Genomic DNA, 22681 nt, shown 5'->3' with positions numbered 1-22681 from the left:
ACACCATGAAGAAAACAACAGAACTGGCAGTTCAAAAGAGACAGATGGTCATAGACCTTCATAAATCTGGTAGTGGCTACAAGAAGATCCACAAACGATTGAATATACCACTGAGCCCTGTCAGGGCAATTATTACAAATGATAAAAGATATGGAACAGTTGAAAACCTCACGGGTAGAAGACCCCTCCCCCCGGAATGGGAGGAGGATGGTGAGAGAAGCAACAAAATCCCCAAGAATCACTGTGAAAGAATTGCAGGCCTTGGTGGCGTCTTGGGTTCACCAGGTATCAAAAAGCTCCAACAGACTCCACCTCCACATCCACAGGCTCTTTGAAAGGGTTTCAGAAGAAAGCCCCATCAGACGCCACCTCCACAACCACAGGCTCTTTGAAAGGGTTTCCAGAAGAAAGCCCCATCAGACGCCACCTCCACAACCACAGGCTCTTTGAAAGGGTTTCCAGAAGAAAGCCCCATCAGACTCCACCTCCACAACCACAGGCTCTTTGGAAGGGTTTCCAGAAGAAAGCCCCATCAGACTCCACCTCCACAACCACAGGCTCTTTGGAAGGGTTTCCAGAAGAAAGCCCCATCAGACTCCACCTCCACAACCACAGGCTCTTTGAAAGGGTTCCCAGAAGAAAGCCCCATCAGACACCACCTCCACAACCACAGGCTCTTTGAAAGGGTTCCCAGAAGAAAGCCCCATCAGACGCCACCTCCACAACCACAGGCTCTTTGAAAGGGTTTCCAGAAGAACATTTACATTTACATTTAAGTCATTTAGCAGACGCTCTTATCCAGAGCGACTTACAAATTGGTGCATTCACCTTATGACATCCAGTGGAACAGTCACTTTACAATAGTGCATCTAAAACTTAAAGGGGGGTGAGAAGGATTACTTTATCCTATCCTAGGTATTCCTTAAAGAGGTGGGGTTTCAGGTGTCTCCGGAAGGTGGTGATTGACTCCGCTGTCCTGGCGTCGTGAGGGAGTTTGTTCCACCATTGGGGGGCCAGAGCAGCGAACAGTTTTGACTGGGCTGAGCGGGAACTGGAAGGGTTTCCAGACAGACGCCACCTCCACAACCACAGGCTCTTTGGAAGGGTTGCCAGAAGAAAGCCCTTAATGACCCCAAGACACAGACGCAGGCGCTTGGAGCCAAACGCCATATCAGTTATGACTGGAAAAAGGTGCTCTGGTCCGATGGGACCAAAATTGAAAGTTTGGTCAGATTCAGCATTGGCATGTTTGGCGTCGAAACAGAGATGCATAAAAGGAGAGGCACCTCATACCCACGGTGAAATATGGTGACGGGTCAGTGATGTTTTGGGGCCGTTTTAATTCCAGAGGTCCAGGGGCACTGGTTCAGATTGATGGCGTAATGAATTCCACCAAGTATCAGGCAATTTTGGCTGACAATCCGGTTGCCTCTGCCAGAATGCTGGAACTTGGCAGTAGGTGGACTTTCCAACAAGAAAATGACCCAAAACCAGACTTCAAGATCCACACAGAAATGGTTTTGTGGCAACAAAATCAATGTGCTGCCATGGCCATCTCAGTCACCGGACCTCAATCCAATAGAAAACCTGTGGGCTGAGAGGAAGTATGATGTTCCATTGGAACTGTAATAAAGTACAGTATCTCACATGTTGGTATTTTGAGTCTCTCTATATAATTCTATTTCTTATATTTTTTTGAAGAAATGTTTGTCCACTACAAGTCAGGGTGCCAGCAATTTGTGAGTCCACTGTACACCTGAAACACAGCTAGGGCTGTGACGCTAATTGGATAACCGTGACATTGACGGTTTTGGATGAAGTAAAATAAATGTCAAAATAAAACATTTTTATCAGATGTTTTATCAACTTTATTTTAATGCAGATAACTTTACCCAGAGCGGGAGTGGGTTAGGGCCCTTTACCCAGAGCGGGAGTGGGTTCGGGTGGCTAGCGTACACTGCCTGATGACTGAGCGGGGAGTGGGTTCGGGTGGCTCGTACACTGCCTGATGACTGAGCGGGAGTGGGTTAGGGTGGCTAACCCTTTACCCAGAGCGGGAGTGGGTTAGGGTGGCTAACCCTTTACCCAGAGCGGGAGTGGGTTAGGGTGGCTAGCCCTTTACCCAGAGCGGGAGTGGGTTAGGGTGGCTAGCCCTTTACCCAGAGCGGGAGTGGGTTCGGGTGGCTAGCGTACACTGCCTGATGACTGAGCGGGAGTGGGTTAGGGTGGCTAACCCTTTACCCAGAGCGGGAGTGGGTTAGGGTGGCTAACCCTTTTACCCAGAGCGGGAGTGGGTTAGGGTGGCTAGCCCTTTTACCCAGAGCGGGAGTGGGTTAGGGTGGCTAGCCCTTTACCCAGAGCGGGAGTGGGTTCGGGTGGCTAGCGTAACTGAGCGGGAGTGGGTTAGGGTGGCTAACCCTTTACCCAGAGCGGGAGTGGGTTAGGGTGGCTAACCCTTTTACCCAGAGCGGGAGTGGGTTCGGGGGCTGCGTACACTGCCTGATGACTGAGCGGGAGTGGGTTAGGGTGGCTAACCCTTTACCCAGAGCGGGAGTGGGTTAGGGTGGCTAACCCTTTTACCCAGAGCGGGAGTGGGTTAGGGTGGCTAGCCCTTTTACCCAGAGCGGGAGTGGGTTAGGGTGGCTAGCCCTTTACCCAGAGCGGGAGTGGGTTCGGGTGGCTAGCGTACACTGCCTGATGACTGAGCGGGAGTGGGTTAGGGTGGCTAACCCTTTACCCAGAGCGGGAGTGGGCTAGGGTGGCTAACCCTTTTACCCAGAGCGGGAGTGGGTTCGGGTGGCTAGCGTACACTGCCTGATGACTGAGCGGGAGTGGGTTAGGGTGGGCTAACCCTAACCCTTTACCCAGAGCGGGAGTGGGTTAGGGTGGGCTAACCCTAACCCTTTACCCAGAGCGGGAGTGGGTTAGGGTGGGCTAACCCTAACCCTTTACCCAGAGCGGGAGTGGGTTAGGGTGGGCTAACCCTAACCCTTTACCCAGAGCGGGAGTGGGTTAGGGTGGGCTAACCCTAACCCTTTACCCAGAGCGGGAGTGGGTTAGGGTGGGCTAACCCTAACCCTTTACCCAGAGCGGGAGTGGGTTAGGGTGGCTAACCCTAACCCTTTACCCAGAGCGGGAGTGGGTTAGGGTTGCTAACCCTTTACCCTGAGCGGGAGTGGGTTAGGGTGGCTAACCCTTTACCCAGAGCGAGAGCATCCTGGCGGGCTGTATCACCGCCTGGTACGGCAACTGCTCCGCCCTCAACCGTAAGGCTCTCCAGAGGGTAGTGAGGTCTGCACAACGCATCACCGGGGCAAACTACCTGCCCTCCAGGACACCTACACCACCCGATGTTACAGGAAGGCCATAAAGATCATCAAGGACATCAACCACCGAACCACTGCCTGTTCACCCCGCTATCATCCAGAAGGCGAGGTCAACTACATCTACACCATCTACACCATCACCATGTGTATATATCTACATCTATACCACCACCACCACAGGTATATAACTACATCTATACCACCACCACCACAGGTATATAACTACATCTATACCACCACCACCACATGTATATAACTACATCTATACCACCACCACCACAGGTATATAACTACATCTATACCACCACCACCACAGGTATATAACTACATCTATACCACCACCACCACAGGTATATAACTACATCTATACCACCACCACCACAGGTATATAACTACATCTATACCACCACCACCACAGGTATATAACTACATCTATACCACCACCACCACCACAGGTATATAACTACATCTATACCACCACCACCACCACCACAGGTATATAACTACATCTATACCACCACCACCACCACAGGTATATAACTACATCTATACCACCACCACCACCACAGGTATATAACTACATCTATACCACCACCACCACCACAGGTATATAACTACATCTATACCACCACCACCACCACAGGTATATAACTACATCTATACCACCACCACAGGTATATAACTACATCTATACCACCACCACAGGTATATAACTACATCTATACCACCACCACAGGTATATAACTACATCTATACCACCACCACAGGTATATAACTACATCTATACCACCACAGGTATATAACTACATCTATACCACCACCACCACCACAGGTATATAACTACATCTATACCACCACCACCACCACAGGTATATAACTACATCTATACCACCACCACCACCACAGGTATATAACTACATCTATACCACCACAGGTATAACTACATCTATACCACCACATGTATATAACTACATCTATACCACCACCACAGGTATATAACTACATCTATACCACCACCACAGGTATATAACTACATCTATACCACCACCACATGTATATAACTACATCTATACCACCACCACCACCACCACCACCACCACCACAGGTATATAACTACACCTACACCACCACCACCACCACCACCACCACAGGTATATAACTACATCTATACCACCACCACAGGTATATAACTACATCTATACCACCACCACAGGTATATAACTACATCTATACCACCACCACAGGTATATAACTACATCTATACCACCACCACCACCACCACAGGTATATAACTACATCTATACCACCACCACATGTATATAACTACATCTATACCACCACAGGTATATAACTACATCTATACCACCACCACAGGTATATAACTACATCTATACCACCACCACCACCACCACAGGTATATAACTACATCTATACCACCACCACATGTATATAACTACATCTATACCACCACAGGTATATAACTACATCTATACCACCACCACAGGTATATAACTACATCTATACCACCACCACAGGTATATAACTACATCTATACCACCACCATATGTATATAACTACATCTATACCACCACAGGTATATAACTACATCTACACCACCACCACAGGTATGTAACTACATCTATACCACCACCACATGTATATAACTACATCTATACCACCACCATATGTATATAACTACATCTATACCACCATATGTATATAACTACATCTATACCACCACCACATGTATATAACTACATCTATACCACCACCACATGTATATAACTACATCTATACCACCACCATATGTATATAACTACATCTATACCACCACCACAGGTATATAACTACATCTATACCACCACCACATGTATATAACTACATCTATACCACCACCACAGGTATATAACTACATCTATACCACCACCACCACATGTATATAACTACATCTATACCACCACCACATGTATATAACTACATCTATACCACCACCACATGTATATAACTACATCTATACCACCACCACATGTATATAACTACATCTATACCACCACCACATGTATATAACTACATCTATACCACCACCATATGTATATAACTACATCTATACCACCACAGGTATATAACTACATCTATACCACCACCACAGGTATATAACTACATCTATACCACCACCACAGGTATATAACTCATCTATACCACCACCACATGTATATAACTACATCTATACCACCACCACAGGTATATAACTACATCTATACCACCACCACATGTATATAACTACATCTATACCACCACCACAGGTATATAACTACATCTATACCACCACCACCACATGTATATAACTACATCTATACCACCACCACCACATGTATATAACTACATCTATACCACCACCACATGTATATAACTACATCTATACCACCACCACATGTATATAACTACATCTATACCACCACCACATGTATATAACTACATCTATACCACCACAGGTATATAACTACATCTATACCACCACCACAGGTATATAACTACATCTATACCACCACCACAGGTATATAACTACATCTATACCACCACCACATGTATATAACTACATCTATACCACCACAGGTATATAACTACATCTATACCACCACCACAGGTATATAACTACATCTATACCACCACCAGGTATATAACTACATCTATACCACCACAGGTATATAACTACATCTATACCACCACCACAGGTACATCTACAGTGCATTCGGAAAGTGTTCAGACTCCTTGACTTTTTCCACATTTTGTTACGTTACAGCTGTATTCTAAAATGGATTAGATATTTGTTTTCCTCAATCTATACACAATACCCCATAATGAAAGTGAACAGGTTTACATTTTTGAGAAAGGCCTTGGTCAGGGAGGTGACAAAGAACCCGATGGTCTCTCTGACAGAGCTCCAGAGTTCCTCTGTGGAGATGGGAGAACCTTCCAGAAGGTAAACCATATCTGCAGCACTCCACCAATCAGGCATTTATGGTAGAGTGGTCAGACGGAAGCCACTCCTCAGTAAAAGGCAAGTGACAGCCCGCTTGGAGTTTGCAAAAAGGAACCTAAATGACTCTCAGACCATGAGAAACAAACATGTCTCCAGTCTGATGAAACCAAAATTGAACTCTTTGGCCCCAATGCCAAGAGTCACATCTGGAGGAAACCTGGCACCATCACTACGGTGAAGCATGGTGGTGGCAGCATCACGTCTGGAGGAAACCTGGCACCATCACTACGGTGAAGCATGGTGGTGGCAGCATCACGTCTGGAGGAAACCTGGCACCATCACTATGGTGAAGCATGGTGGCAGCATCACGTCTGGAGGAAACCTGGCACCATCACTATGGTGAAGCATGGTGGTGGTAGCATCACGTCCGGAGGAAACCGGGCACCATCACTACGGTGAAGCATGGTGGTGGTAGCATAACGTCTGGAGGAAACCAGACACCATAACTACGGTGAAGCATGGTGGTGGCAGCAGTCATGATCAAGGCAAAGATGAACAGAGGAAAGTACAGAGAGATGAAACGTAACAAATGCACTGTATAAAACACTTCATTCCACCTACTTGTTTCTGTGAGGTTGACAGTTTGGTCCAGTCCTCCCGCAGCATCTTCATCTTGCCCTGAGGGGAAAAAGGTGACAGCATTATAACAGGTGCGTGTTATACAGTTACATTTAGATTACATAACAACCATCTCTTTAACGCTGGTATAATGGAATGTGTTAAAGAATATTATATTTTCATCCCATTGACTCACAACTCATGAAAAAGTATTTGATTACTGGACACAGATACCAACCTGTGTCGCCCCCCGGACTCCTCAGTACCAACCTGCGTGCCCCCCCCCCCCCCTCTTGACTCCTCAGTACCAACCTGCGTGCCCCCACCCCCCCCTCTGACTCCTCAGTACCAACCTGCGTGGTTCCCCCCCTCTGGACTCCTCAGTACCAACCTGTGTGGTTCCCCTCCCCCTCTGGACTCCTCAGTACCAACCTGAGTGCCCCCCCCCCCTCTGGACTCCTCAGGACCAACCTGAGTGGTCCCCCCTCTGGACTCCTCAGGACCAACCTGTGTGGTCCCCCCTCTGGACTCCTCAGGACCAACCTGTGTGGTTCCCCCCTCTGGACTCCTCAGTACCAACCTGTGTGGTCCCCCTCTGGACTCCTCAGTAACTCCTCAGTACCAACCTGTGTGGTCCCACCCCCTCTGGACTCCTCAGTACCAACCTGAGTGGTCCCCCCTCTGGACTCCTCAGTACCAACCTGAGTGGTTCCCCCCCTCTGGACTCCTCAACCTGTACCAACCTGCGTGGTCCCCCCTCTGGACTCCTCAGTACCAACCTGTGTGGTTCCCCCTCTGGACTCCTCCGTACCAACCTGAGTGGTCCCCCCCTGGACTCCTCCGTACCAACCTGACTCCCCCTGGACTCCTCAGTACCAACCTGAGTGGTCCCCCCCCCTCTGGACTCCTCAGTACCAACCTGTGTGGTCCACCCCCCCTCTGGACTCCTCAGTACCAACCTGTGTGGTCCACCCCCCTCTGGACTCCTCAGTACCAACCTGTGTGGTCCACCCCCCCTCTGGACTCCTCAGTACCAACCTGTGTGGTCCACCCCCCCTCTGGACTCCTCAGTACCAACCTGTGTGGTCCACCCCCCCTCTGGACTCCTCAGTACCAACCTGTGTGGTCCACCCCCCTCTGGACTCCTCAGTACCAACCTGTGTGGTCCACCCCCCTCTGGACTCCTCAGTACCAACCTGTGTGGTCCACCCCCCTCTGGACTCCTCAGTACCAACCTGTGTGGTCCACCCCCCCCCTCTGGACTCCTCAGTACCAACCTGTGTGGTCTGGACTCCTCAGTACCAACCTGTGTGGTCCACCCCCCAACCTCTCTGGACTCCTCAGTACCAACCTGTGTGGTCCACTCCTCAGTACCAACCTGTGTGGTCTGGACTCCTCAGTACCAACCTGTGTGGTCCACCCCCCTCTGGACTCCTCAGTACCAACCTGTGTGGTCCACCCCCCTCTGGACTCCTCAGTACCAACCTGTGTGGTCCACCCCCCTCTGGACTCCTCAGTACCAACCTGTGTGGTCGTCCCCCCTCTGGACTCCTCAGTACCAACCTGTCCACCCCCCCTCTGGACTCCTCAGTACCAACCTGTGTGGTCCACCCCCCCCTCTGGACTCCTCAGTACCAACCTGTGTGGTCCCCCCCCTCTGGACTCCTCAGTACCAACCTGTGTGGTCGTCCCCCCTCTGGACTCCTCAGTACCAACCTGTGTGGTCCACCCCCCTCTGGACTCCTCAGTACCAACCTGTGTGGTCGTCCCCCCCTCTGGACTCCTCAGTACCAACCTGTGTGGTCCACCCCCCTCTGGACTCCTCAGTACCAACCTGTGTGGTCCACCCCCCTCCTCCTCTGGACTCCTCCTCAGTACCAACCTGTGTGGTCCACCCCCCTCTGGACTCCTCAGTACCAACCTGTGTGGTCCACCCCCCTCTGGACTCCTCAGTACCAACCTGTGTGGTCCACCCCCTGGACTCCTCAGTACCAACCTGGACTCCTCAGTACCAACCTGTGTGGTCCACCCCCCCTCTGGACTCCTCAGGACCAACCTGTGTGGTCCACCCCCCTCTGGACTCCTCAGTACCAACCTGTGTGGTCCACCCCCCTCTGGACTCCTCAGTACCAACCTGTGTGGTCCACCCCCCTCTGGACTCCTCAGTACCAACCTGTGTGGTCCCCCCCTCTGGACTCCTCAGTCCACCCCCCTCTGGACTCCTCAGTACCAACCTGTGTGGTCCACCCCCCTCTGGACTCCTCAGTACCAACCTGTGTGGTCCACCCCCCTCTGGACTCCTCAGTACCAACCTGTGTGGTCGTCCCCTGGACTCCTCAGTACAACCTGTGTGGTCCAACCTGTGTGGTCCCCCCCCTCTGGACTCCTCAGTACCAACCTGTGTGGTCCACCCCCCTCTGGACTCCTCAGTACCAACCTGTGTGGTCCACCCCCCTCTGGACTCCTCAGTACCAACCTGTGTGGTCCACCCCCCTCTGGACTCCTCAGTACCAACCTGTGTGGTCCACCCCCCTCTGGACTCCTCAGTACCAACCTGTGTGGTCCCCCCCCTCTGGACTCCTCAGTACCAACCTGTGTGGTCCACCCCCCTCTGGACTCCTCAGTACCAACCTGTGTGGTCGTCCCCCCCTCTGGACTCCTCAGTACCAACCTGTGTGGTCCACCCCCCCCCCTCTGGACTCCTCAGTACCAACCTGTGTGGTCCCCCCCCCTCTGGACTCCTCAGTACCAACCTGTGTGGTCCACCCCCCTCTGGACTCCTCAGTACCAACCTGTGTGGTCCACCCCCCTCTGGACTCCTCAGTACCAACCTGTGTGGTCCACCCCCCCTCTGGACTCCTCAGTACCAACCTGTGTGGTCCCCCCCCTCTGGACTCCTCAGTACCAACCTGTGTGGTCCACCCCCCCCCCTCTGGACTCCTCAGTACCAACCTGTGTGGTCCACCCCTCTGGACTCCTCAGTACCAACCTGTGTGGTCCACCCCCCCCTCTGGACTCCTCAGTACCAACCTGTGTGGTCCACCCCCCCTGGACCCTCTGTGTGGTCTGGACTCCTCAGTACCAACCTGTGTGGTCCACCCCCCCCCCCCTCTGGACTCCTCAGTACCAACCTGTGTGGTCCACCCCCCCTCTGGACTCCTCAGTACCAACCTGTGTGGTCCACCCCCCCCTCTGGACTCCTCAGTACCAACCTGTGTGGTCCACCCCCCTGGACTCCTCAGTCTGGACTCCTCAGTACCAACCTGTGTGGTCCCCCCCCTCTGGACTCCTCAGTACCAACCTGTGTGGTCCACCCCCCCCTCTGGACTCCTCAGTACCCCTCTGGACTCCTCAGTACCAACCTGTGTGGTCCACCCCCCTCTGGACTCCTCAGTACCAACCTGTGTGGTCCACCCCCCTCTGGACTCCTCAGTACCAACCTGTGTGGTCCACCCCCCTCTGGACTCCTCAGTACCAACCTGTGTGGTTCCCCCCCTCTGGACTCCTCAGTACCAACCTGTGTGGTCGTCCCCCTGGACTCCTCAAAATGTTCTGCCATGAAGATGTTAAAGGACGACCGGGGACGTTTGGGTTTGCCAAGACTGTTCAACTCCTAAAAGTGGAAGATGTTGGTCAAGTCAGACGAGTCACCAGGAACATTTCAGTGGCACAACATCAGAACACACCACTACTAATACTATCACAAGGCCTTAGTAGTATGCCATTACATTCACTAGGAGGGGCCTGTCATGCCAAAGTGTCCACGGCCCACAGCACATCACTATGAAGTAGAGGTCGACCGATAATGATTTTTCAAAGCCGATACAGATTACTGGAGGACCGAAAAAGCTGATTATAATAACAATTACAACAATACTGAATGAACACTTATTTGAACTTAATATAATACATCAATAAAACCAATTTAGCCTCAAATAAATAATGAAACATGTTCAATTTGGTTTAAATAATGCAAAAACAAAGTGTTCTTAACTGACTTGCCTAGTTAAATAAAGATTAAATAAAGGTGTAAAAAATAAATTAAAATACAATTTAAAAAAATTTGGCCAAATCGGTGTCCAAAAATACAGATTTCCGATTGTTATGAAAACTTGAAATCGGCCCGAATTAATCTGCCATTCTGATTAATCGGTCAACCTCTACTATGAAGATCAATGAGCTACACTCACCCTCTTCCTCCTGATGGCTTTCCTCTTGGCCAGCCTCAGTCTCCTCTCCTGTTTCAGAGCAGCAGCCTGTGCAGGTGTGAGCTGCGACTGGTACCCCTGCATGTCCACCTTAAACTGTTCCCTGGCAACCACTGACGCCTGTTGAAAAGGCTGTGGGGAAAGTCAACATGTATTTAGCTAATTAACCACACAAGTCTGTCCACAGTACAACAACACTGATATGTCAATTTCAGGTAGGCTATAAGTCAAACAGCCTATTTTCAGTTATTTAAATACTGGCAAGTACATCCATGTTGGTAGGAAGTAGACGCATGACAGTCTGTGTCGTCTTCTCTGATGGAAGGTGCAAACATGGACTACAGAAGTGTCAAATGTACTCTCCGTCACACACGGAGAAAGAAGATATCTGGGGGCCCTGCTGTCCATGGTGTCAGGGTCTGGGGGGCCCTGCTGTCCAAGGTGTCAGGGTCTGGGAGGGATGCTGTCCAAGGTGTCAGGGTCTGGGGGGCCCTGCTGTCCGGCGGGGTATGGGGGGCCTTGCTGTCCACGGCGTCGGGTATGGGGGGGTCCTTGCTGTCCACGGCGTCAGGGTATGGGGGGGGGACCTTGCTGTCCACGGCGTCAGGGTGGGGGGGGGGGGCCTTGCTGTCCACGGCGTCAGGGGGGCTGTCAGGGTATGGGGGGGGGCCTTGCTGTCCACGGCGTCAGGGTATGGGGGGGGGGCCTGCTGTCCACGGCGTCAGGGTATGGGGGGCCTTGCTGTCCACGGCGTCAGGGTCTGTCCACGGCGTCAGGGTATGGGGCCTTGCTGTCCACCTTGCTGTCCACAGGTCAGGGTATGGGGGGCCTTGCTGTCCACGGCGTCAGGGTATGGGGGGGCCTTGCTGTCCACGGCGTCAGGGTATGGGAGGGGGCCTTGCTGTCCACGGCGTCAGGGTCAGGGGGCTTGCTGTCCACGGCGTCAGGGTCTGGGGGGGGGGGGGCTTGCTGTCTACTGAAGTGTCCCTACTGAATCAAGACACAACCTACCTGTTTCTGGTCTGCTGTCAGAGTTCTCCACTGCTGTCCACAGTGTCAGGGTCTGGGGGGCCTTGCTGTCCACAGTGTCAGGGTCTGGGGGGGGGGGCATGCTGTCCAAGGTGTCAGGGTCTGGGGGCCCTGCTGTCCAAGGTGTCAGGGTCATGGGGGGGGGGACATGCTGTCCAAGGTGTCAGGGTCTGGGGGTCCTGCTGTCAGGGTCTGGGTGTGCCCTGCTGTCCAAGGTGTCAGGGTCTGGGGGCCCTGCTGTCCAAGGTGTCAGGGTCTGGGGTGCCCTGCTGTCCAAGGTGTCAGGGTCTGGGGTGCCCTGCTGTCCAAGGTGTCAGGGTCTGGGGTGCCCTGCTGTCCATGATGTCAGGGTCTGGGGGGCCCTGCTGTCAGGGTCTGGGGTGCCCTGCTGTCCAAGGTGTCAGGGTCTGGGGTGCCCTGCTGTCCAAGGTGTCAGGGTCTGGGGTGCCCTGCTGTCCAAGGTGTCAGGGTCTGGGGTGCCCTGCTGTCCAAGGTGTCAGGGTCTGGGGTGCCCTGCTGTCCAAGGTGTCAGGGTCTGGGGTGCCCTGCTGTCCAAGGTGTCAGGGTCTGGGGTGCCCTGCTGTCCAAGGTGTCAGGGTCTGGGGTGCCCTGCTGTCCAAGGTGTCAGGGTCTGGGGTGCCCTGCTGTCCAAGGTGTCAGGGTCTGGGGTGCCCTGCTGTCCAAGGTGTCAGGGTCTGGGGTGCCCTGCTGTCCAAGGTGTCAGGGTCTGGGGTGCCCTGCTGTCCAAGGTGTCAGGGTCTGGGGTGCCCTGCTGTCCATGGTGTCAGGGTCTGGGGTGCCCTGCTGTCCATGGTGTCAGGGTCTGGGGTGCCCTGCTGTCCAAGGTGTCAGGGTCTGGGGTGCCCTGCTGTCCAAGGTGTCCTGGGGTGCCCTGTCCAAGGTGTCAGGGTATGGGGGGCCTTGCTGTCCACGGTGTCAGGGTCTGGGGTGCCCTGCTGTCCATGGTGTCAGGGTCTGGGGTGCCCTGCTGTCCATGGTGTCAGGGTCTGGGGTGCCCTGCTGTCCATGGTGTCAGGGTCTGGGGTGCCCTGCTGTCAGGGTCTGGGGGGCCTTGCTGTCCACGGCGTCAGGGTATGGGGGGCCTTGCTGTCCACGGCGTCAGGGTATGGGGGGGGGCCTTGCTGTCCACGGCGTCAGGGTATGGGGGGGGCCTTGCTGTCCACGGCGTCAGGGTATGGGGGGGCCTTGCTGTCCACGGCGTCAGGGTATGGGGGGCCTTGCTGTCCACGGCGTCAGGGTATGGGGGGCCTTGCTGTCCACGGCGTCAGGGTATGGGGGGCCTTGCTGTCCACGGCGTCAGGGTATGGGGGGCCTTGCTGTCCACGGCGTCAGGGTATGGGGGGGCCTTGCTGTCCACGGCGTCAGGGTATGGGAGGGGGCCTTGCTGTCCACGGCGTCAGGGTATGGGAGGGGGCCTTGCTGTCCACGGCGTCAGGGTCAGGGGGGCTTGCTGTCCACGGCGTCAGGGTCTGGGGGGCTTGCTGTCTACTGAAGTGTCCCTACTGAATCAAGACACAACCTACCTGTTTCTGGTCTGCTGTCAGAGTTCTCCACTGCTGTCCACAGTGTCAGGGTCTGGGGGGCCTTGCTGTCCACAGTGTCAGGGTCTGGGGGTGGGGGGCCTTGCGGTCTACTGAAGTGTCCCTACTGAGTCAAGACACAACCTACCTGTTTCTGGTCTGCTGTCAGAGTTCTCCACTGCTGTGCAATCTTCCTTATCACATCGACAGATTTGACATCTGAAACTCACATCAACATTAACTCAGTGATGTGTGAAGACAAATGAATGAGTGAAGCTGTAGAGATACTGTCCATTCTAACACCAGTCACCTGGATACTCCCTGACAACGAGAGGTTGTTGCTGTTTCACAAATCTCATGTATCCGTTCAGGGGCCTCTTAGGGGAGCGCCTGCAATGGTGGTCAAACTCTTTACAGCTGGGATCACATTGACGAACCTTATCAACACACACAACACATTATCCCTACAACACATTATCCCTACAACACATTATCCCTACAACACATTATCCCTACAACACATTATCCCTACAACACATTATCCCTTGTAATGGAAAAATTGCAAGATTATGTTATAATGCTTTTATTGCATCATGGTTGTGTTATGCAACAGAATAGAGTATTTTGTTAACTATTGTGTGTGTGTTCTACTGAGGATGGGCTTCTGGGAGATTACACTGACTGGAGATTTACGATGTCTTTGGGTGATAAAACCTAAAGAGCATTCCAGAGAATGAGGTAATGTTTCTGTTCTATACCGTATCAGGAAGAGTAGCTGCTGCCTTGGCAGGAACTAATGGGGATCCATAATAAACCCCAGGAAGAGTAGCTGCTGCCTTAGCAGGAACTAATGGGGATCCATAATAAACCCCAGGAAGAGTAGCTGCTGCCTTAGCAGGAACTAATGGGGATCCATAATAAACCCCAGGAAGAGTAGCTGCTGCCTTAGCAGGAACTAATGGGGATCCATAATAAACCCCAGGAAGAGTAGCTGCTGCTGATCATTCCAGAGAATGAGGTAATGTTTCTGTTCTATACCGTAGCAGGGTGAGATGGACCAGTCACTGGTCTATACAATGAAAACTGTTGACACAGCAGATGCTGTCTGCTATGTATTATAGATAGATACCTTTCATACAAATCTTAGCCTGGTGACCCATTCTATGTATTATAGATACCTTTCATACAAATCTTAATCTTGTGACCCATTCTATGTGTTATAGATACCTTTCATACAAATCTTAACCTCGTGACCCATTCTATGTATCTGTTGTTCGTCATATAGGCTGAGAGGGGTGCATCTCGGCTATAAAGGATCTACTTTTGTGTTGTCACTTTTCAATGGTTCATTAGAAATGGTGCATCATTGAGAGGGGTGTATTAGAAATGGTGCATCATTGAGAGGGGTGTATTAGAAATGGTGCATCATTGAAAGAAAAATGGTGCATCATTGAAAGGGGTGTATTAGAAATGGTGCATCATTGAAAGGGGTGTATTAGAAATGGTGCATCATTGAAAGGGGTGTATTAGAAATGGTGCATCATTGAGAGGGGTGTATTAGAAATGGTGCATCATTGAAAGGGGTGTATTAGAAATGGTGCATCATTGAGAGGGGTGTATTAGAAATGGTGCATCATTGAAAGGGGTGTATTAGAAATGGTGCATCATTGAAAGATTAGAAATGGTGCATCATTGAAAGGGGTGTATTAGAAATGGTGCATCATTGAAAGGGGTGTATTAGAAATGGTGCATCATTGAAAGGGGTGTATTAGAAATGGTGCATCATTGAAAGTCAAATGCTATTGCAAGGCTCTCATTGTTAAAGATTTAGTTTAAGTATAACTCTGACTTGTGTGATAAGTTTGTCTCTCCTCATTTGATACTAGAGAAATGAGCCACCACACCACAATACATAATCCCTACTACACACTAGGTGTCGACCGATTAATTGGTATGGCCGATTAATTAGGGCCGATTTCAAGTTTTCATAACAATCTGAAATCGGTATTTTTGGACACAGATGTTTTTATTATTTATTTATTTAACTAGGCAAGTCAGTTAAGAACACATTCTTATTTTCAATGACCGCCTAGGAACGGTGGGTTAACTGCCTTGTTCAGGGGCAGAACGACAGATTTTCACCTTGTCAGCTCAGGGGTTCCAATCTTGCAACCGCACAGTTAACTAGTCCAACGCTCTAACCATGGCACTCCACAAGTAGCCTGCCTGTTACGCGAATGTAGTAGAAGCCAAGGTAAATTGCTAGCTAGCATTAAACTTATCTTATAAAAAACAATCAATCATAATCACTAGTTATAACTACTGATCCAGTTTATCAGGCAATATTAACCAGGGGAAATTGTGTAATTTCTCTTGCGTTCATTGCACGCAGAGTCAGGGTATATGCAACAGTTTGGGCTGCCTGGCTCGTTGCGACCTAATTTGCCAGAATATTACGTAATTATGAAATAACATTGAAGGTTGTGCAATGTAACAAGAATATTTAGACTTAGGGATGCCACCCGTTAGATAAAATACCGAACGTTTCCGTATTTCACTGAAATAATAAACGTTTTGTTTTCTAAATGATAGTTTCCGCATTTGATCATATTAATGACCAAAGGCTCGTATTTCTGTGTGTTATTATGTTATAATTAAGTCTGATTTGATAGAGCAGTCTGACTGAACAGCAGCAGGCCCGTAATCATTCATTCAAACAGCACTTTCGTGAGTTTTGCCAGCAGCTCTTTGCAAGCGCAGCGATGTTTAGTCAGCCAACAATTGTGCAAGTTCTCCCACTTAAAAAGTTGAGGCCTGTAATTTTCATCATAGGTACATTTACATTACATTTAAGTCATTTAGCAGAAGCTCTTATCCAGAGCGACTTACAAATTGGTGCATTCACCTTATGACATCCAGTGGAACAGCCACTTTACAATAGTGCATCTAAATATTTTAAGGGGGGGGGGGGTGAGAAGGATTACTTTATCCTATCCTAAGTATTCCTTAAAGAGATGGGGTTTCAGGTGTCTCCGGAAGGTGGTGATTGACTCCGCTGTCCTGGCGTCGTGAGGGAGTTTGTTCCACCATTGGGGAGCCAGAGCAGCGAACAGTTTTGACTGGGCTGAGCGGGAACAGTACTTCCTCAGTGGTAGGGAGGCGAGCAGGCCAGAGGTGGATGAACGCAGTGCCCTTATTTGGGTGTAGGGCCTGATCAGAGCCTGGAGGTACTGAGGTGCCGTTCCCCTCACAGCTCCGTAGGCAAGCACCATAGTCTTGTAGCGGATGCGAGCTTCAACTGGAAGCCAGTGGAGAGAGCGGAGGAGTAGGGTGACGTGAGAGAACTTGGGAAGGTTGAACACTAGACGGGCTGCGGCGTTCTGGATGAGTTGTAGGGGTTTAATGGCACAGGCAGGGAGCCCAGCCAACAGCGAGTTGCAGTAATCCAGACGGGAGATGACAAGTGCCTGGATTAGGACCTGCGCCGCTTCCTGTGTGAGGCAGGGTCGTACTCTGCGGATGTTGTAGAGCATAAACCTACAGGAACGGGCCACCGCCTTGATGTTAGTTGAGAACGACAGGGTGTTGTCCAGGATCACGCCAAGGTTCTTAGCGCTCTGGGAGGAGGACACAATGGAGTTGTCAACCGTGATGGCGAGATCATGGAACGGGCAGTCCTTCCCCGGGAGGAAGAGCAGCTCCGTCTTGCCAAAGTTCAGCTTGAGGTGGTGATCCGTCATCCACACTGATATGTCTGCCAGACATGCAGAGATGCGATTCGCCACCTGGTCATCAGAAGGGGGAAAGGAGAAGATTAATTGTGTGTCGTCTGCATAGCAATGATAGGAGAGACCATGTGAGGTTATGACAGAGCCAAGTGACTTGGTGTATAGCGAGAATAGGAGAGGGCCTAGAACAGAGCCCTGGGGGACACCAGTGGTGAGAGCGCGTGGTGAGGAGACAGATTCTCGCCACGCCACCTGGTAGGAACGACCTGTCAGGTAGGACGCAATCCAAGCGTGGGCCGCGCCGGAGATGCCCAACTCGGAGAGGGTGGAGAGGAGGATCTGATGGTTCACAGTATCGAAGGCAGCCGATAGGTCTAGAAGGATGAGAGCAGAGGAGAGAGAGTTAGCTTTAGCGGTGCGGAGCGCCTCCGTGATACAGAGAAGAGCAGTCTCAGTTGAATGACTAGTCTTGAAACCTGACTGATTTGGATCAAGAAGGTCATTCTGAGAGAGATAGCGGGAGAGCTGACCAAGGACGGCACGTTCAAGAGTTTTGGAGAGAAAAGAAAGAAGGGATACTGGTCTGTAGTTGTTAACATCGGAGGGATCGAGTGTAGGTTTTTTCAGAAGGGGTGCAACTCTCGCTCTCTTGAAGACGGAAGGGACGTAGCCAGCGGTCAGGGATAAGTTGATGAGCGAGGTGAGGTAAGGGAGAAGGTCTCCGGAAATGGTCTGGAGAAGAGAGAGGTACACTTAAACTATGACAGACAAAATGAGGGGGAAAAAATCCAGAAAAATCACATTGTAGGATTGTAGATACAGACCTGTAACTTCTTCTTTAAGAGGCTCCTCTGTCCTCCATTCGTTACCTGTATTAATGGCACCTGTTTGAACTTGTTATCAGTATAAAAGACACCTGTCCACAACTCCAAACTCCACTATGGCCAAGACCAAAGAGCTGTCAAAGGACACCAGAAACAAAATTGTAGACCTGCACCAGGCTGGGAAGACTGAATCTGCAATAGGTAAGCAGCTTGGTTTGAAGAAATCAACTGTGGGAGCAATTATTAGGAAATGGAAGACATACAAGACCACTGATAATCGCCCTCGATCTGGGGCTCCACGCAAGATCTCACCCGTGGGGTCAAAATGACCACAAGAACGGTGAGCAAAAATCCCAGAACCACACAGGGGGGACCTAGTGAATGCCCTGCAGAAAGCTGGGACCAAAGTAACAAAGCCTACCATCAGCAAGGGCATTGAAGATGAAACGTGGCTGGGTCTTTCAGCATGACAATGATCCCAAACACACCGCCCGTGTAACGAAGGCTTCGTAAGCTCCTGGAGTGGCCTTGCCAGTCTCCAGATCTCAACCCCATAGAAAATCTTTGGGGGGAGTTGAAAGTCTGTGTGCTCAGCAACAGCCCCAAAATATCACTGCTCTAGAGGAGATCTGCATGGAGGAATGGGCCAAAATACCAGCAACAGTGTGTGAAAAGCTTGTGAAGACCTACAGAAAACATTTGACCTCTGTCATTGCCAACAAAGGATATATAACAAAGTATTGAGATAAACTTTTGTAATTGATCAAATACTTATTTTCCACCATAATTTGCAAATCAATTCATTAAAAATCCTACAAATGTGATTTTCTGGATTTTTTTCCCCCTCATTTTGTCTGTCATAGTTGAAGTGTACCTATGATGAAAATTACAGGCCTCTCATCTTTTTAAGTGGGAGAACTTGCACAATTGGTGGCTGACTAAATCTTTTTTTTATATACAGTGGGGCAAAAAAGTAAGAAATCGACGCCCAAAAATACCCGAATTAAATCGGCCATTCCTATTAATCCGTCGACCTCTAATCGAGAGCATCCTGACAGGTTGCATCACTGTCTGCTACGGCAATTGCTCGGCCTCAGACAGCGAGACACTACAGAGGGTAGTGCGTAAGGCCCAGTACATCACTGGTGCAAAGCTGCCTGCCATGCAGGACCTCTACACCAGGTGGTGTCAGAGGAAGGCGCTAAAAATTGTCAATGACCCCAGCCATAGACTGTTCTCTCTACTACAGCATGGCAAGCGGTTACCGGAGTGCCAAGTCCAGGACAAAAAGGCTTCAACCATTTTTACCCCCAAGCCATAAGACTCCTGAACAGGTAATCAAATGGCTACCTGGACTATTTGCATTGTGAGCCCCCTCAACCCCTCTTTTACGTTGCTGTTACTCTCGGTTCATCATATATGCACAGTCACTAACTATACATTCATGTACATACTACCTCAATTGGCCGACCAACCAGTGCTCCCACACATTGGCTAACCGGGCTATCTGCATTGTGTCCAGCCACCCGCCAACCCCTCTTTTATGCTACTGCTACTCTCTGTTCATCATATATGCATGGTCATTTTAACCATATCTACATACTACCTCAATCAGCCTGACTAACCGGTGTCTGTAGAAGCCTCTCTACTGTTTATAGCCTCGCTACTGTTTATAGCCTCGCTACTGTTTTTCACTGTCTTTTTACTGTTGTTTTATTTCTTTACTTGCCTATTGCTCACCTAACACCTTTTTTGCACTATTTGTTAGAGCCTGTAAGTAAGCATTTCACTGTAAGGTCTCCACCTGTGGTATTCGGCACACGTGACACACAATAATGTTTTACCATGTTTTGTGCTGCTGCCGTGTTGTTGTCTTAGGTCTCTCTTTGTGTAGTGTTATGGTATCTCTTGTTGTGATGTGTTTTGACGTAGATTTTTAATTTAAAAAATATTTCACCTTTATTTAACCAGGTAAGCTAGTTGAGAACAAGTTCTCATTTACAACTGCGACCTGGCCAAGATAAAGCATAGCAGGGGCGACAGAAACAACAACACAGAGTTACATATGGAATAAACAAGTGTACAGTCAGTAACACAATAGAAAAAAAAGAGTCTATATTTTTTATTTTACCTTTATTTAACTAGGCAAGTCAGTTAAGAACAAATTATTTTCAATGACAGCCTAGGAACAGCACCTGTTCAGGGGCAGAACTACAGATTTGTACCTTGTCAGCTCGGGGATATGAACTTGAAACCTTTCGGTTAATAGTCCAACGCTCTAACCACTAGGCTACCCTGCCGCCCCTATATACAGTGTGTGCAAATGGCATGAGGAAGTAAGGCTATAAATATGCCATAGTAGCAAAGTAATTCAAATTTAGCAGATTAACACTGGAGTGATAGATGTGCAGATGATGGTGTGTAAGTAGTGATACAGGTGTGCAAAAGAGCAGCAAAGTAAATAAAAACAATATGGGGATGAGGTATGGGGATGAGGAGGTAGGGTGGGTGGGCTATTTACAGATGGACTATGAACAGCTGCAGCGATCGGTTAGCTGGTCAGATAGCAGATGTTTAAAGTTATTGAGGGAAATGTAAGTCTCCAGCTTCAGCTATTTTTGCAATTCGTTTCAGTCACTGGCAGCAGAGAACTGGAAGGAAAGGCGGCCAAAGGAATTGCTGGCTTTGGGGATGACCAGTGAGAAATATCTGCTGGAGCGTGGGCTACGGGTGGGTGTTGTTATCGTGACCAGTGAGCTGAGATAAGGTAGAGCTTTACCTAGCACAAACTTATAGATGACCTGGAACCAGTGGGTCTGGCAAAGAATATGTAGCGAGGGCCAGCCGACTATAGCATACTGGTCGCAGTGGTGGGTGGTGTAAGGTGCTTTGGTAACAAAACAGATGGCACTGTGACAGCAAATTGGATTTCGTCTGAGTAGAGTATTCAAAGCCATTTTGTAGATGACATCGCCGAAGTCGAGGATCGGTAGGATTGTCCGTTTTACTAGGGTAAGTTTGGTGGCGTGAGTGAAGGAGGCTTTGTTGCGACGATAGAAAGACGATTCTAGATTTGATTTTTTATTGAAGATGTTTGATATGAGTCTGGAAGGAGAGTTTACAGTCTAGCCAGACACCTAGGTATTTGTAGTTGTCCACATATTCTAGGTCAGAACTGTCCACTGTAGTGATGCTAGTCGGGCGGGCAGGTGCGGGCAGCGAACGGTTGAAAAGCATGCATTTGGTTTTGCAGGCGTTTAAGAGCAGTAGGAAGCCACAGAAGGAGTGTTGTATGGCATTGAAGCTCGTTTGGAGGTTAGTTAACACAGTGTCCAAACAAGGGCCAGAAAGGAGCAGATTTCTGGGTGTGGTAGAATAGATTCAGGGCATAATGTGCAGACAGGGGTATGGTGTGGTGCGGGTACAGTGGAGGTAAGCCCAGGCACTGAGTGATGATAAGAGAGGTTGCATCTCTGGTCAAGCTGGTTATACTACGTGAGGTCACCGCATGTGTGGGAGATGGGACAAAGGAGGTATCTAAGGCATGTAGTGGGATTACCCTAAACAACAGTATACAAGACATTAACATTTGAGAGAGGCATAAAGCAATCACAGGTGTTGATTGGAAGAGCTAGCTAAGTCAACAACTGGTAAGACAACAGCTAATCAGCTAAGACAACAACAACAGGTAAAATTGAGATGAATGGGCAGAGAGGGTCAGTTAACTAGACACAGGGCCTGAGTTCGGAGCTAGGGAAGACAGATAAACGAAGGTAAACAAAGTGGAGTACCTTGATGAATTTACAGTCCAGCAGGCACCAGCCCCCGTCCAAACAGGAGGCCTTTTGCAGTCATTGGAAATAATAAGAATTTGTTCTTAACTGACTTGTCCATTTTTAAAGGTTAAAAACACTTGACAAAAAAAAACATGTCATTGGATACCAGTCAGTGCCAGTCAAGCTAACCTTGGCTAACCTTAACTAGCTAACTAACTAGGCTATAATTAGACTAATACTGGCGTGATAGCTGGAAATAAAGCAATTCCTTTGCATAATTTGTTTTATGAATGTCCAAAAATCTAAAATACCAATTATAAATTGTACAGGGTGGCTTACTAACTATCTACCTAACATATCTATCTTGACAACGGGAAGTTTAGCTCCTTATGTTACCTTGGAAGACTGGATGCGTGGGAGAAGAGACTGAATGACTTTTTCAAAAGGCAAACCCCAGAAAACATGAGAGCGAAAGGTGCCATGTCTGGTTGACTAGACGGTCGGGATACAGCTTTGACAACAATGGTACTGTCCCGGACTGACTGGCTCACAAGTTCCTCGTTGTTTATTAGCTACCTAATTCAATAATGTCCGTTTGCCCCTGCCATGCACGGATAACCCGCCTTCACTGCTCCGCTGCATTGTGGGAAA

At 49.6% G+C, this 22681-nt stretch overlaps 1 pseudogene; it reads right to left on the bottom strand.

Annotated features, from left to right (window-relative positions):
* LOC124027916 overlaps nucleotides 1–22681 on the bottom strand; it is a 26209-nt pseudogene extending 3528 nt beyond the window's left edge.

The sequence above is a fragment of the Oncorhynchus gorbuscha genome, unplaced genomic scaffold, assembly GCF_021184085.1.
Source record: "Oncorhynchus gorbuscha isolate QuinsamMale2020 ecotype Even-year unplaced genomic scaffold, OgorEven_v1.0 Un_scaffold_3554, whole genome shotgun sequence".
Classification (NCBI taxonomy): domain Eukaryota; kingdom Metazoa; phylum Chordata; class Actinopteri; order Salmoniformes; family Salmonidae; genus Oncorhynchus; species Oncorhynchus gorbuscha.
This window is presented reverse-complemented; position numbering and strand designations above follow the sequence as displayed.